The sequence below is a fragment of the Callorhinus ursinus genome, unplaced genomic scaffold (genome assembly GCF_003265705.2).
Source record: "Callorhinus ursinus isolate GAN/ISIS: 27379988/994484 unplaced genomic scaffold, GSC_fseal_2.0 scaffold11, whole genome shotgun sequence".
Classification (NCBI taxonomy): Eukaryota; Metazoa; Chordata; class Mammalia; order Carnivora; family Otariidae; genus Callorhinus; species Callorhinus ursinus.
Genome location: NW_027397073.1, coordinates 38,701,764 through 38,714,896, shown reverse-complemented (window position 1 = coordinate 38,714,896; position 13,133 = coordinate 38,701,764). Strand labels below are relative to the sequence as shown.

The 13,133-nt window shown below is 34.5% G+C and overlaps 1 protein-coding gene across 8 annotated transcripts in view; it reads right to left on the bottom strand.

Moving 5' to 3' along the window:
- Window positions 1-13,133, bottom strand: part of CCDC178 (coiled-coil domain containing 178) — a 427,560-nt gene that overhangs the window by 361,244 nt on the left and 53,183 nt on the right. The gene's annotated exons all lie outside the window — the stretch shown is intronic.

Genomic DNA, 13,133 nt, shown 5'->3' with positions numbered 1-13,133 from the left:
CAGATACATACTTCTACTACCTAGTCCTTTTATTACTCCCACCTAATTGTTCTTACCTTTCATCTGTGTTTCTAAACCTTATTACTTCATCAAGGGCCTGTTCAATGCCACTTACTCCCAAAAGACTTTCCATATAATCAGAAGTGCATTATATCTATTAAATTTTAATATATAACCAAAGAGTGGAAAACACTCTGGTAAGTTCCAAATATTTAGCTTTCCATAGTGTCCCTCTTTTAGACCATAAACTCCACGGTAGGAGTCATGTTCTACAAAATATTCTAAGAGTATCCTGGGCTATAAGAGACACAAATTACCAAAAACACAAGGGATACATAATCATAATTTTATGGGTTTCATAGATAATGTCTAATTCCAGATGTTAGTTGGGCATACGTGATTACTTCTCTTCAATTCCCATGTCATCCAGTATTTCTGGAGAAAGGTATATATGTATGCCAATAAAATCACTGTGACATATATTTTAGAAAAATTCCCACATATAGAAAGAAAACAGATGAGACTGTCAGTGAAAATAGAGCAAAGAAAAATATAACTCAGAAGAAAAAATGAAGACCATTTCAGGGCAGGTAAAAGGCTTCTCTGTGGAGCTCATGAAAAATTCCTAGTATGTAAGAATAAGTAGGTGATAATCAAAGTAAATAACTGACGGCCTGCCTGTGGTGAGGTAGACTAGTATTATTGCTTTCCACTCTCAGAATCCAGAATACATGGCTGAGAAGATGGCTTCTTGTCATTGCCATGAGAATAACTCTCTAGCCACACTGGAGATCTGACTAGGATGGAGAGGCTAAGAATGGAAGTTGTGGTTCTAGAGAGAAACAAAACAGAGCCTACATAACTAGCAGAATCTCACATAAAAACAAACAAGTGGATAAAGGAAAAATAAAGGCTGATTCATCAATGCATGAAAATACTTGAAGGTGCTACAACAAACTCAAATGTATGCTTATTTAAGTAAAAAGATAGTCCCTCAAGTCCTTGCCTAAACATATTACCTCCTATTTACAAAGAATTCCAGTATAATTTTTTATTTACTGGATAAAAGCCTTTAATGTAAGAAGGCTCTGACAGCTGCTAAGAAGCAAACAAATAACAGCAACAACAAAAACAACAAAACCAGCAAAAAACTTATGCTCACAACCATTTATCAGTCTGGTCCATCATTTATAAATACAAAAAACAAAAAAAGTATACAAATATTTGAGGAAAGATTAGAGCACTAAAAAAACAAAATTTACTTAAGATATAACATATACTGGAATGGATATAAGTGATATAATAACAAATTCAAGGCATATATATATTTCTCCATAATATTAAAAAAATCGGAAGATGAAATTTAGTATAAGAATGTTGTTATCCAAATATGAAAAAGACTGAAATAGTAATCATTTCATTATATATATATGATACATATGAGATCTATATATGAGAATTTAGTTTATTGTAAAATTTATATTACAAATCAAGAGATTTGTGTATATATGAGAATTTAGTTCATTGTAAAATTTACATTACAAATATATGAGATATATATGAGATATATATGAGATTATATATGTGAATTTAGTTTATTGTAAAATTTACAATATATATATGTATGAGATATATATATATATATATACGAGAATTTGTTTTTTGTAAAATTTACATTACAAATCAAGGGAGATGGACAAGTCAATGAATGATATAAGGATGGTTTAAACAATTATTTAGAAGAGATAAAGTACGTGCCTCATGCCATAAAGTAGTAAACTTCAGATTTGAAAAAGCCAAAGTGTAAAAAAGGAAGTATTGAAAATAGTAAAATATTTTAATAATCTTGATATGAGGAAAATTTTGTTAGATGATACAAAATTTGTCAGATAAGGGATCGATTTTACATACAAATTTCTCTATGAAAGAGTACTATAAATTAAAAATTAGTATAAGCAGAAAAAAAATTTTGTAACAAAAGAGATAAAGAGATAAAAAAATACTTCTACACATATATAAAAATTAACAAACACAAGAAAAAAATTGGGAAAACTATATGAACAGTAATTAACAGAAAATTAAATGCGAAAGGGCAGAAAGCATAGGATGCTTTATTTGTGCCAACTGATCTATATGTATTTATCCATATCTATGTATATGCATATACACTTATATACACACAGATGTATGTTAAATGAAAACTATATATATATTAATATGTAAAAGAACCAATAATTTGACATTAAGTTTTCATCAACTTGACCATCTCCCTCATTACCTCATACTTAGATCTCCCTTCTAAACTAGTTTCAGTATTTGCTACACTGCTGAACTTTTTTTATGCTAACAGTATAATAGATTTAATGGAATCTAAAAAACTCTGAAGAGACTAAATTCATCTACATAATAAAAAAACTGATGAATGCAGTTGTTTGAAATCCTATTACATTTTATATGTAATATTACAAGCTTATTTTAAAATGTATATGTACCAAGAATAACCAAAGAAGTATAAAAAGGGAAAAAAAGAGGGAACCACCATACCAGATAGTAAAACATATTATGAAGCATGTTTAGTAAAATAAGGTATTGTAATAGAGAGGTAAAATTAACCATTAGAATGATGGAGTCAGGAATAGATATAATCATATATGAAAACATGATATAGGATAGATACTGTCAGCTGATTTCTAAGAAATGACTGGATTTTGCAACAAAATTAATGTTAAGAAAAGTAATTTTTCATATTTTTATGAATGAAAATAACTACCTATTCCATTCTTTGTGTCTACACACAAAAATAACAATTTCACATTGTTCAACAAATAAATCTCAAGCAAAAACTTTACAATTTTAGAAGAAATATAAGAAAACTTTTTTAGGACTCTGCAGTAAGAGTTGTTAAACATGATGCAAAACACTTCAAATAAAGGGAAAATGATAAATGTAAGTATATTAAAATTAAAAACTTATTTTAACTAAGAGATATCATAAAGTAAAAAGACAAGTCAAACTGAGAGAGTAACAAATTAAAAGTAGTAATTTGTTCCTACAGGCCAATAAGAAAATCCAAATAAACCCAAAAGAAAATGGACGAAAGATAAACAGGCAGAGAAGAGAATGAGCATTCAATGAGTATATTATTAGATCCTAAGCTAATTAATAATAGGAAATATTATCCCTTGGTTTTGGAAACTGGTAACACACTCCTGCATACTACAGAAACTTACCATCGGGCTGATTTATATAACAGTTCTAAGAAGCCATGTGAAGTTGAAGCATCACAAGAATTATCTGATTGGGTTTAATCTCATAACACAAAAGCCATGGACATATTATTTTTTTTCTTTAACATCATTTAGTTTCCTTTAATTAATTTTTATGTTATCTTAAATAATACTGTTTTATTAAAATAGATTTCATTTTACAACAGTTTAAGACTTAACAGAAAGGTTGGAAAGATAATACAGAGATTTCATAAATATTCTGGACCACATTTTCCGTATTTTAACATCTTACATTAGGATAGTACATTTGTTACAATTAATTAAGCAGTATTGATACATTATTACTAACTGAAGTTTTTTGTTCCAATTTTCTTAATTTTTTTAATTGAGATAAAATTTGTGTTTAGAACACGAGGCCTATTTGAGAGATACTGTAGAATTACAATGGCATTTTGAAGATAAAGCTTATCAACTAAAACATTTTGAGGAACAAAAGGCAAAATTGGAAGAAGCTAATGCAAAGCTTCAAGCAGACATAGACTACATGAATATATGATTTGCAAACATTTTCTCCCATTATGTAGGTTGTGTTTCACTTTCTTGATAATGTCCCTTGATGTACAAAATACAAAAGTTTTTAATATTGATGAAGTTCAGTTTATCCTTTTTTTCTTTTGTTACTTATGCTTTTGGTGTCATATCTAAGAATTCATAGCAAAATCCCAGGTCATGAAGATTTACCTCTGTGTTTTCTTCTATGAGTGTTATGGTTTTAACACTTACATTTAAGTCTTTGATATATTTTGTACATAGGAGGCATGTATATTCTTGGGGTCAAAGGTAAGATAATGGAGGATTAAAAATGGCTCCCTTTGTCCTTTACACTTCCTTCCATTAACAGGCAAACCCTATTCTCCCAACCCTTAAATATTGCCTGGATTTGGGATTTGCATTGAACAACAGATGTATCAGAAGAAATATACAACTTCTAAGTAAAGTCTCAAGAGACCTTGAAGCCTCTGCTGTCACTCTCTTACTCCTCTAAGCTTCCCAATCAGATTAATATGAAACCCCAAAGTTCTTATGGGAATTGGACTAAAAACCAAAAGATTCAAAATGCAAAGACAATTCTAATTTAGAGTAGTGTTATAGACAAAATTGTGTCCCTCTAAAATGTGTATGTTGAAGCCCTAATCTCTAATGTGACTATATTTGAAGATAGGATGTTGAAGGAGAAAATTAAAGTTAAATGATGTCATAGGATAGGGTCCTAATCCAATAAAACCGGTGTTTTTATTAGAAGACAAAAAGACACCAGCGCTCTCTCTCTCTCTCTCCATGTGGGCACAGAAGAAAGGCCAAGTGAGAACACAGTGAGGAAGCCATTTACAAGCCAAGAAGAGAATCCTCAGTAGAAACCATGACACTACCTTGATTTTGGACTTCTAACCTCCAGAAGTGTGAGAAAATAACCTTCTGTTAAGTCTCCCAGTCTGACTTTTTTTTTTTTTTTTTTTATGGCAGCTTGAACAAACTAATACAGGAAAAAGTTTGGGATAGCTACCCAGGTCTATTTCTTATGGAAATCTAAGTACCTCTCTGAACTAAGAGCTCAGAGTAAAGCAGAGATGAGAACCACAAATTAGGAAACTATCCCCAGGAAGCAGAATGAAGTCTTAGGCAAGAAACTTTTCTTAGACTCACATGTGGTAGGCCTAATACCATGTACCCTCATAAATTTCAGAATTTTAGGCATTAGTGAAAGATGTATCTTTCATTTCTCCCCTTTTTGAATAACAGTATTTACTTTGATAATTTTGTCCCTGCTCCACCATTGCTGGCAAAGTGTACAGGACCAGTATTTAACATCATTTTAATTCACAGACCATCAGGTCAAAAGAAGCTGAAACCAGAGAACTTCATCTGCATCAGATCTGCTACAGAACATATAATCATGGACCTCTGCATGACACCATAATAGAAAAAACTTTTGGGAAGTTGGTGATTATAGTCTGCAATTGGATGGGTTGTTAAATCATGCTGGCAATGGGCAAACTGATTGATTGCTACACAAATTGTTCCCAAAGAATCACATCTCCTGGCATCCTCCTCTTGTCTAATACTCTACCACATTAAAAGAGGGATTAATTATGTGCTTTGCTTTGGCCAGTAGGACTTGAGCAAACATAAAACAAGCAAATATTTTAAGCTCTTGCCCACTGAGATTTGTCCTCCTAGAACATTGTCCCAGACGTGGGTGTGAGACCATCTTAATCACCATTTCCAGTTAAGTTAGCAGATGTGTACATCCATATGATTGGCCCCAGGCAAGAACTCACAAATTTACCCATCTGAGCTCAGAACAAATTACTCAATGGAAATCAAATAAATGCTTGTTCTAGCCACAAAATTTTAGAGGGAGACAGAAAGACAGAGAGAGAAAGAGTGTGTGTATGTATGCCTATACCAATAGATAGAAAAAAACAATGCTTTATTTTTCTGAAGATATTTTCTTTAGAGTAATAGGGACCAAATCCAGATTGTAATGAAAAAATGAGCAATTGGGAGGTGAGGAAACAAATGCTAAATTTAGGTAATCCTTTTCAGATGTTAAGTAAAACAGGAAGAAAGAGAAAAAGGAATATATTTAAAGGTATGTGTGGGATTAAAAAAATTTTCTTGAAAACAAGAGAAACATCAATATTTTAAACGTTGACAGAAGTGAGTTAAGAAAAAAAAAGGAAATTTGGAAGATAGATATGAACACCTGATGGAACAAGATCCTTACAAAAGCTGAAGATGAAATGCAGGTAAGGGGAGTAGCCACCGATGGGGGAAGGAAATTTTCCATGGAAGGACAAAAGGAATAATATTTATGGAATTCAAGGATGTTCATAAGTGGGATAACAAGAGTTTGAAGCATTTCTATTATCATACCTTCTATTTTCTTTGGGAAGTAAGAGATGAATGATTAGTAAGGTAGAGGATTTGGAGACCTGAACAAAAGAGAGGACTAGAGTAGCCACCAGAGAATACTAGAGAAAGCTCTGGTTGACCAGCAATAATTTGAGAGCACTATTAAAGGTCCCATTGAGGTTGGAAACATTGTATGTATAACATCTCAAATTGGGATTATTGTGTAATGTTCTCTGACACTATTCAGCAGTCTGGGGTACAGGAGTGGAGATGTCAGACCATCAGAGAGATCTCATCAGGGCTGGCATTTTGTCAGACTAGAAGGATGGTAGGATAAAAAAGTAAAGAACCAGATACACCAATAGTGAGGGTTTTAAAAGATGAATTCATTAGTCAAGGAAGTAAAGGAAAATGGGGATGACAGAATGGGACATAATGAATATTTCAGGATTTGAAGTGTCCTTAAGTTTCAAATGAAATATAATAGAATTAACAGAATTAGAGAACTCAAAGTATCAGAGATTTGGTCAGTAGGGTCAGATGATTAAATACTACTTTTCAGAATTGAAAACATATATGAAATGGTGTAAGCACAGCAAAATTTTATAATTGGAATCATAAGCATTTTAACAGTCATATTTTTTTTGGTCCTCATAGCTGAAATACTCTCAGGAATAGATGACACAGCATGGTGGAGAACAGGATGTTCTGAGATCTCAGACACACTGTCTGGATGCTAGCTCTGTCACTGACTATGTGATCTTGGGGGAAATCAACCTCTGGAATCAGTTTCCTCATCTGAAAATGGGGATAATGGCAGTTTCTAACTCACAAGGTTTCCATAAGTTTTCAGTGAAATTATACATGATATACAGTAGGCACCTAATCAGTATTAGCTTTATCACTGTTATTGATAATATTATTATTTTTGTATAATACATTCTTTATATTTTAAAAAATGATTTCTAAATACTTCTCTATGTTACCCTTTCAAATCACGGTAACATTTTAATGATCTGTATTGATTAAATGAAATGAAAAAATTTTCAGTTCAGTAGCGAACACTCCAAATTAAATAAAGCAATCTCTAGGCAGTCTTAAAAATAGGTAGAAGAAAAAAAAAACAAAACCTTTTACTTGTATGGGAAGATATCCAGGTAATTATTTCCATCATATTGCCATGTTTTCTCATTCTTTGCAAAAATATAGAGAACATGTTCATAGTAACTCTAAAGAATTTTCTTTTCAAAATTCAAAACTGCAATTAAACTGCTATGAATGCACAGACAAGATTTTGGTAGATTCATCTCTGCTAAACACAGGTTTGACAGTATTTATTCTGACTATAATGGAAACCACTGTGATTTAATGGACAAACTATAATGGTTGATCCAAAAAAGATTGATCTTTCACTCATTTAATGTAGTCCATACCCAAAGTAGATGACAGCTTTACAATTATTTATAGAGCTTTATCTAATAAAAGATTAAGATGATCCTGATTAAAACAAACAAGCATTCTCCCCAAAAGAAACCCCACAACCATCAACAGTAGCCCCCAGCCCTAGGAAACTAATGTGCTGTGGCTACAGAGTGACCTATTTCACATTAATGGGATCATACAATGTGTGGTCTTTTGTGATTATGGTAATGATTACACAACTCTGTAAATACACTAAAAACCACTGAATTCTACACTTTATTTTTTTTAAAAGATTTTATTTATTTATTTGACACAGAGAGACAGAAAGAGAGGGAATTATAAGCAGGGGGAGTGGGAGAGGGAGAACAGGCTTCCCACTGAGCAGGAAGCCCAATGCGGGGCTCAATCCCAGGACCCCGGGATCACGACCTAAGCCGAAGGCAGGTGCTTAACGACTGAGCCACCCAGGTGCTCCTGAATTCTACACTTTAAATAAGAAACTTTATGGTATGTAAATTACCTCAATAAAGCTGTTTTAAAAATCAAGCAGTTTATAGAAAAACACAATTGACAATTTAGACAAAAGTGAAAAGGCTTCAGTTAAAAGAAGAAAAACTGCAGATCTAGAAAGGGCAAAACTTTCTTTCTGTCCTTGACTCCACCCCAATCCCATCATAAATGTACTCCTTGCAGTCCCCAAGAAAAACCCAATAGGTAAAGACAGTGTCTGTGACTACAGACAATGAATGAATAAAATTCAAAAATGTTAAACTCCTCCCAAAGGTACAATCAACTGAAAATTTTTATTAGATTAATTCCTTTTAAGTAGTAAAAATGTTGAGAAGAAATGTCCTTTTTCTGCATTTTTTTCAGGCATTCTAGAATTATCAAAATGCACCCACACATTTACAAAAATTTGGTATTTTCTCAGGAATAATTGCGTACTTTAACTATTTCTAACACAAGTAACCTACTCTACTTGAAACTAGATTTTATGCTTAGATTTAACAAATTCTGAATTATGATCTACAGGAAAATATAATACATAATCTTTTCACAAAAACCCACATGTGTTTACCTTGTTGGAAGTAAGAGATCCTAGTAGCTTGTGTTTATCAAAAAAATCAGTAGCTATGGGCGCCTGGGTGGCTCATTTGGTTGAGCGACCGTCTTTGGCTCAGGTCATGATCCTGGAGTCCTGGGATTGAGTCCCACATCAGGCTCCCTGTTCGGTGGGGAGTCTGCTTCTCCCTCTGATCCTCCCCCCTCTCGTGCTCGTTCTCTCTCTCTCTCTCTCTCAAATAAATAAATAAATAAATAATCTTTAAAAAAAAGGGTACTTGGGTGGCTCAGTTGGTTAAGCGACTGCCTTCGGCTCAGGTCATGATCCTGGAGTCCCAGGATCGAGTCCCACATCGGGCTCCATGCTTAGCAGGGAGTCTGCTTCTCCCTCTGACCTTCCTCCCTCTCATGCTTTCTCTCCATCATTCTCTCTCTCTCAATAAATAAATAAAAATCTTAAAAAAAAATCTTACTTATAAAAAAAGTAAAAAAAATCACAAGCTATATTTTTAAAATTTCCTTCAAGTCCTATTTCTTAATTTTCTTTAAATTTTTCAATAAAGAGAAAGAGGAGCAAGATGGCGGAGGAGTAGGAGACCTAAATTTCCTCTGGTCTCAGGAATTCAGCTGGATAGGTATCAAACCATTCTGAACACCTACGAACTGAACAGGAGATCGAAAAAAGGAATAGCAGCAACTCTCTGATTAGAAAAGTAACCACTATTGAAAGGGATCCTCTAAGCAAAGAGAGAGCCTAAAAGTAACGTAACAGAAAGGAACACAGACAATATACAGTAACAGTCATCTCATAGGCAATACAATGGCACTAAATTCATATCTTTCAATAGTTACCCTGAATGTAAATGGGCTAAATGCCCCAACCAAAAGACACAGGGTATCAAATTGGATAAAAAAACAAGACCCATCAATATGCTGTCTGCAAGAGACTCATTTTAGAACCAAAGACACCTCCAGATTGAAAGTGAGGGTGTGGAAAACCATTTACCATGCTAATGGACACCAAAAGAAAGCTGGGGTGGCAATCCTTACATCAGACAAATTAATTTTAAACCAAAGACTGTAATAAGAGATGAGGAAGGACACTACATCCTACTTAAAGGGTCTGTCCAACAAGAAGAACTAACATTTGTAAATATCTATGCCCCTGACATGGGAGCAGCCAATTATATAAGCCAATTAATAACAGAATCAAAGAAACACATCAACAGCAATACAATAATAGTAGGGGACTTTAACACTCCCCCTCAATGAAATGGACAGATCATCTAAGCAAAAGATCAACAAGGAAATCAAGACTTTAAATGACACACTGGACAAAATGGACTTTACAGATATATTCAGAACATTCCAACCCAAAGCAACAGAATACACATTCTTCTCTAGTGCCCATGGAACATTCTCCAGGATAGATCACATCCTAGGTCACAAATCAGGTCTCAACCGGTACCAAAAGACTGGGATCATTCCTTGCATATTTTTGGATCACAATGCTTTGAAACTAGAACTCAATCACAAGAGGAAAGTCAGAAAGAACTCAAATATATGGAGGCTAAAGAGCACCCGACTAAAGAATGAATGGGTCAACCAGGAAATTAAAGAATTAAAATAATTCATGGAAACCAATGAAAATGAAAAACACAACTGTTCAAAATCTTTGGGATGCAGCAAAGGCAGTCCTAAGAGGAAAGTATATAGCAATACAAGGCTTTCTCAAGAAACAAGAAAGGTCTCAAATATACAACCTAACCCTACACCTAAAGGAGCTGGAGAAAGAACAGCAAATAAAGCCTAAACCTAGCAGGAGAAGAGAAATACTAAAGATCAGAGCAGAAATCAATGAAATAGAAATGAAAAGAACTGTAGAACTGATCAATGAAACTAGGAGCTGGTTCTTTGAAAGAATTAATAAGATTGATAAACCCTTGGCCAGAATTACCAAAAAGAAAAATGACCCAAGTAAATAAAATCATGAATGAAAGAGGAGAGATCACAACCAACACAAAAGAAATACAAACAATTATAAAAACGAATTAGAGCAACTATATGCCAGCAAATTAGATAACCTGGAAGAAATGGATGCATTCCTAGAGACAAATAAACTACCAAAACTGAACCAGGAAGAAATAGAAAACCTGAATACACCTATAACCACTAAGGAAATTGAAGCAGTAATCAAAAATCTCCCAACAAACAGTAGCCCAGGGTGAGATGGCTTCCCAGGGGAATTCTACCAAATATTTAAGGAAGAATTAATCCCAAAATTCTTTTGAAACTGTTCCAGAAAATAGAAGTGGAAGGAAAACTTCCAAACTCGTTTTATGAGGCCACCATTACCTTGATCACAAAACCAGACAAAGACCCCATCAAAAAGGAGAACTAAAGACCAATATCCTTGATGAACATGGATGCAAAATTCTCACCAAAATACTAGCCAATAGGATCCAACAGTACATTAAAGGGATTATGCACCATGACCAAGTGGGATTTTCCTGGGCTGCAAGGTTAGGTCAACATCCACAAATCAATCAATGTGATACAATACATTATTAAAAGAAAGAACAAGAACCATACGATCCTCTCAATAGATGCAGAAAAAGCATGTGACAAAGTACAGCACCCTTTCTTGATCAAAACTATTCAGAGTGTAGGGATAGAGGGTACATACCTCAATATCATAAAAGCCATCTATGAAAAACCAACACTGAATAGCATTCTCAATGGGGAAAAACTGAGAGCTTTCCCCCTAAGGTCAGGAACATGGTAGCGATGTCGACTATCACTACAGCTATTCAACATAAATTTAGAAGTCCTAGCCACAGCAATCAGACAACAAAAAGAAATAAAAGGCAACCGAACCGGCAAAGAAGAAGTCAAACCCTCACTCTTTGCAGATGACATGATACTTTATGTGCAAAACCCAGAAGACTCCACCCCAAAACTGCTAGAACTCATGCAGGAAATTCAGTAAAGTGGCATGATATAAAAATCAATGCACAGAAATCAGAGGCATTCCTATATACCAACAACAAGACAGAAAAGAGAAATTAAGGATTGATTCCATTTACAATTGCACCCCAAACCATAAGATACCTAGGAATAAATCTAACCAAAGAGGCAAAGAATCTGTACTCAGAAAACTATAGAATACTCATGAAAGCAATTGAGGAAGACACAAAGAAATGGAAAAATGTTCCATGCTCATGGATTGGAAGAACAAATATTGTGAAGATGTCAATGCTACCTAGAGCAATCTACACATTTAATGCAATCCCCAAATCAAAATACCGTTACTTTTTTCAAAGAAATGGAACAAATAATCCAAAATTTCTTTGGAACCAGAAAAGAGCCCGGATAGCCAAAGGAATGTTGAAAAAGAAAAGCAAAGCCGGTGGCATAACAATCCAGACTTCAAGCTCTATTACAAAGCTGTAATCATCAAAACAGTATGGCACTGGCACAAAAACAGACACATAGATCAATGGAACAGAACAGAGAGCCCAGAAATGGACCCTCAACTCTATGGTCAACTAATCTTCGACAAAGCAGGAAAGAATGTCCAATGGAAAAAAGACAGTTTCTTCAACAAATGGTGTTGGGCAAATTGGACAGCCACATGCAGAAGAATGAAACTGGACCATTGCCTTAGACCACACACAAAAATAGACTCCAAAAGGTTGGAAGACCTAAATGTGAGACAGGAGTCCATCAAAATCCTAGAGGAGAACACAGGCAGCAACCTCTTCGACCTCAGCCGCAGCAACTTCTTCCTAGAACCATCGCCAAAGGCAAGGGAAGCAAGGGCAAAAATGAACTATTGGCACTTCATCAAGATAAAAAGCTTTTGCACAGCAAAGGAAACAGTCAGCAAAACCAAAAGACAACCAACAGAATGGGAGAAGATATTTGCAAATGACATATCAGATAAAGGACTAGTATCCAAAATCTACAAAGAACTTATCAAACTCAACAGCCAAAAAACAAATGATCCAATCAAGAAATGGAAAGAAGACATGAACAGACATTTTTCCATAGAAGACATCCAAATGGCCACAGACACATGAAAAACTGCTCAACATCGCTCGGCATCAGGGAAATCGAAATCAAAACCTCAATGAGATACCACCTCACACCAGTCAGAATGGCTAAAATTAACAAGTCAGGTAATGACAGATGTTGGCAGGGATGTGGAGAAAGGGGAACCCTTCTACACTGTTGGTGGAAATGCAAGCGGGTGCAGCCACTCTGGAAAACAGTATGGAGGTTCATAAAAAAGTTGAAAATAGTGCTACCCTATGATCTAGCAATTGCACTACTGGGTATTTACCCCAAAGATACAAACGTACTGATCCAAAGTGGTATGTGCACCCCAATGTTTATAGCAGCATTATCCACAATAGCCAAACAATGGAAAGAGCCAAGATGTCCATCAACAGATGAATGGATAAAGAAGACGTGGGGGGTGTGTGTGTGTGTGTGTGTGTATAT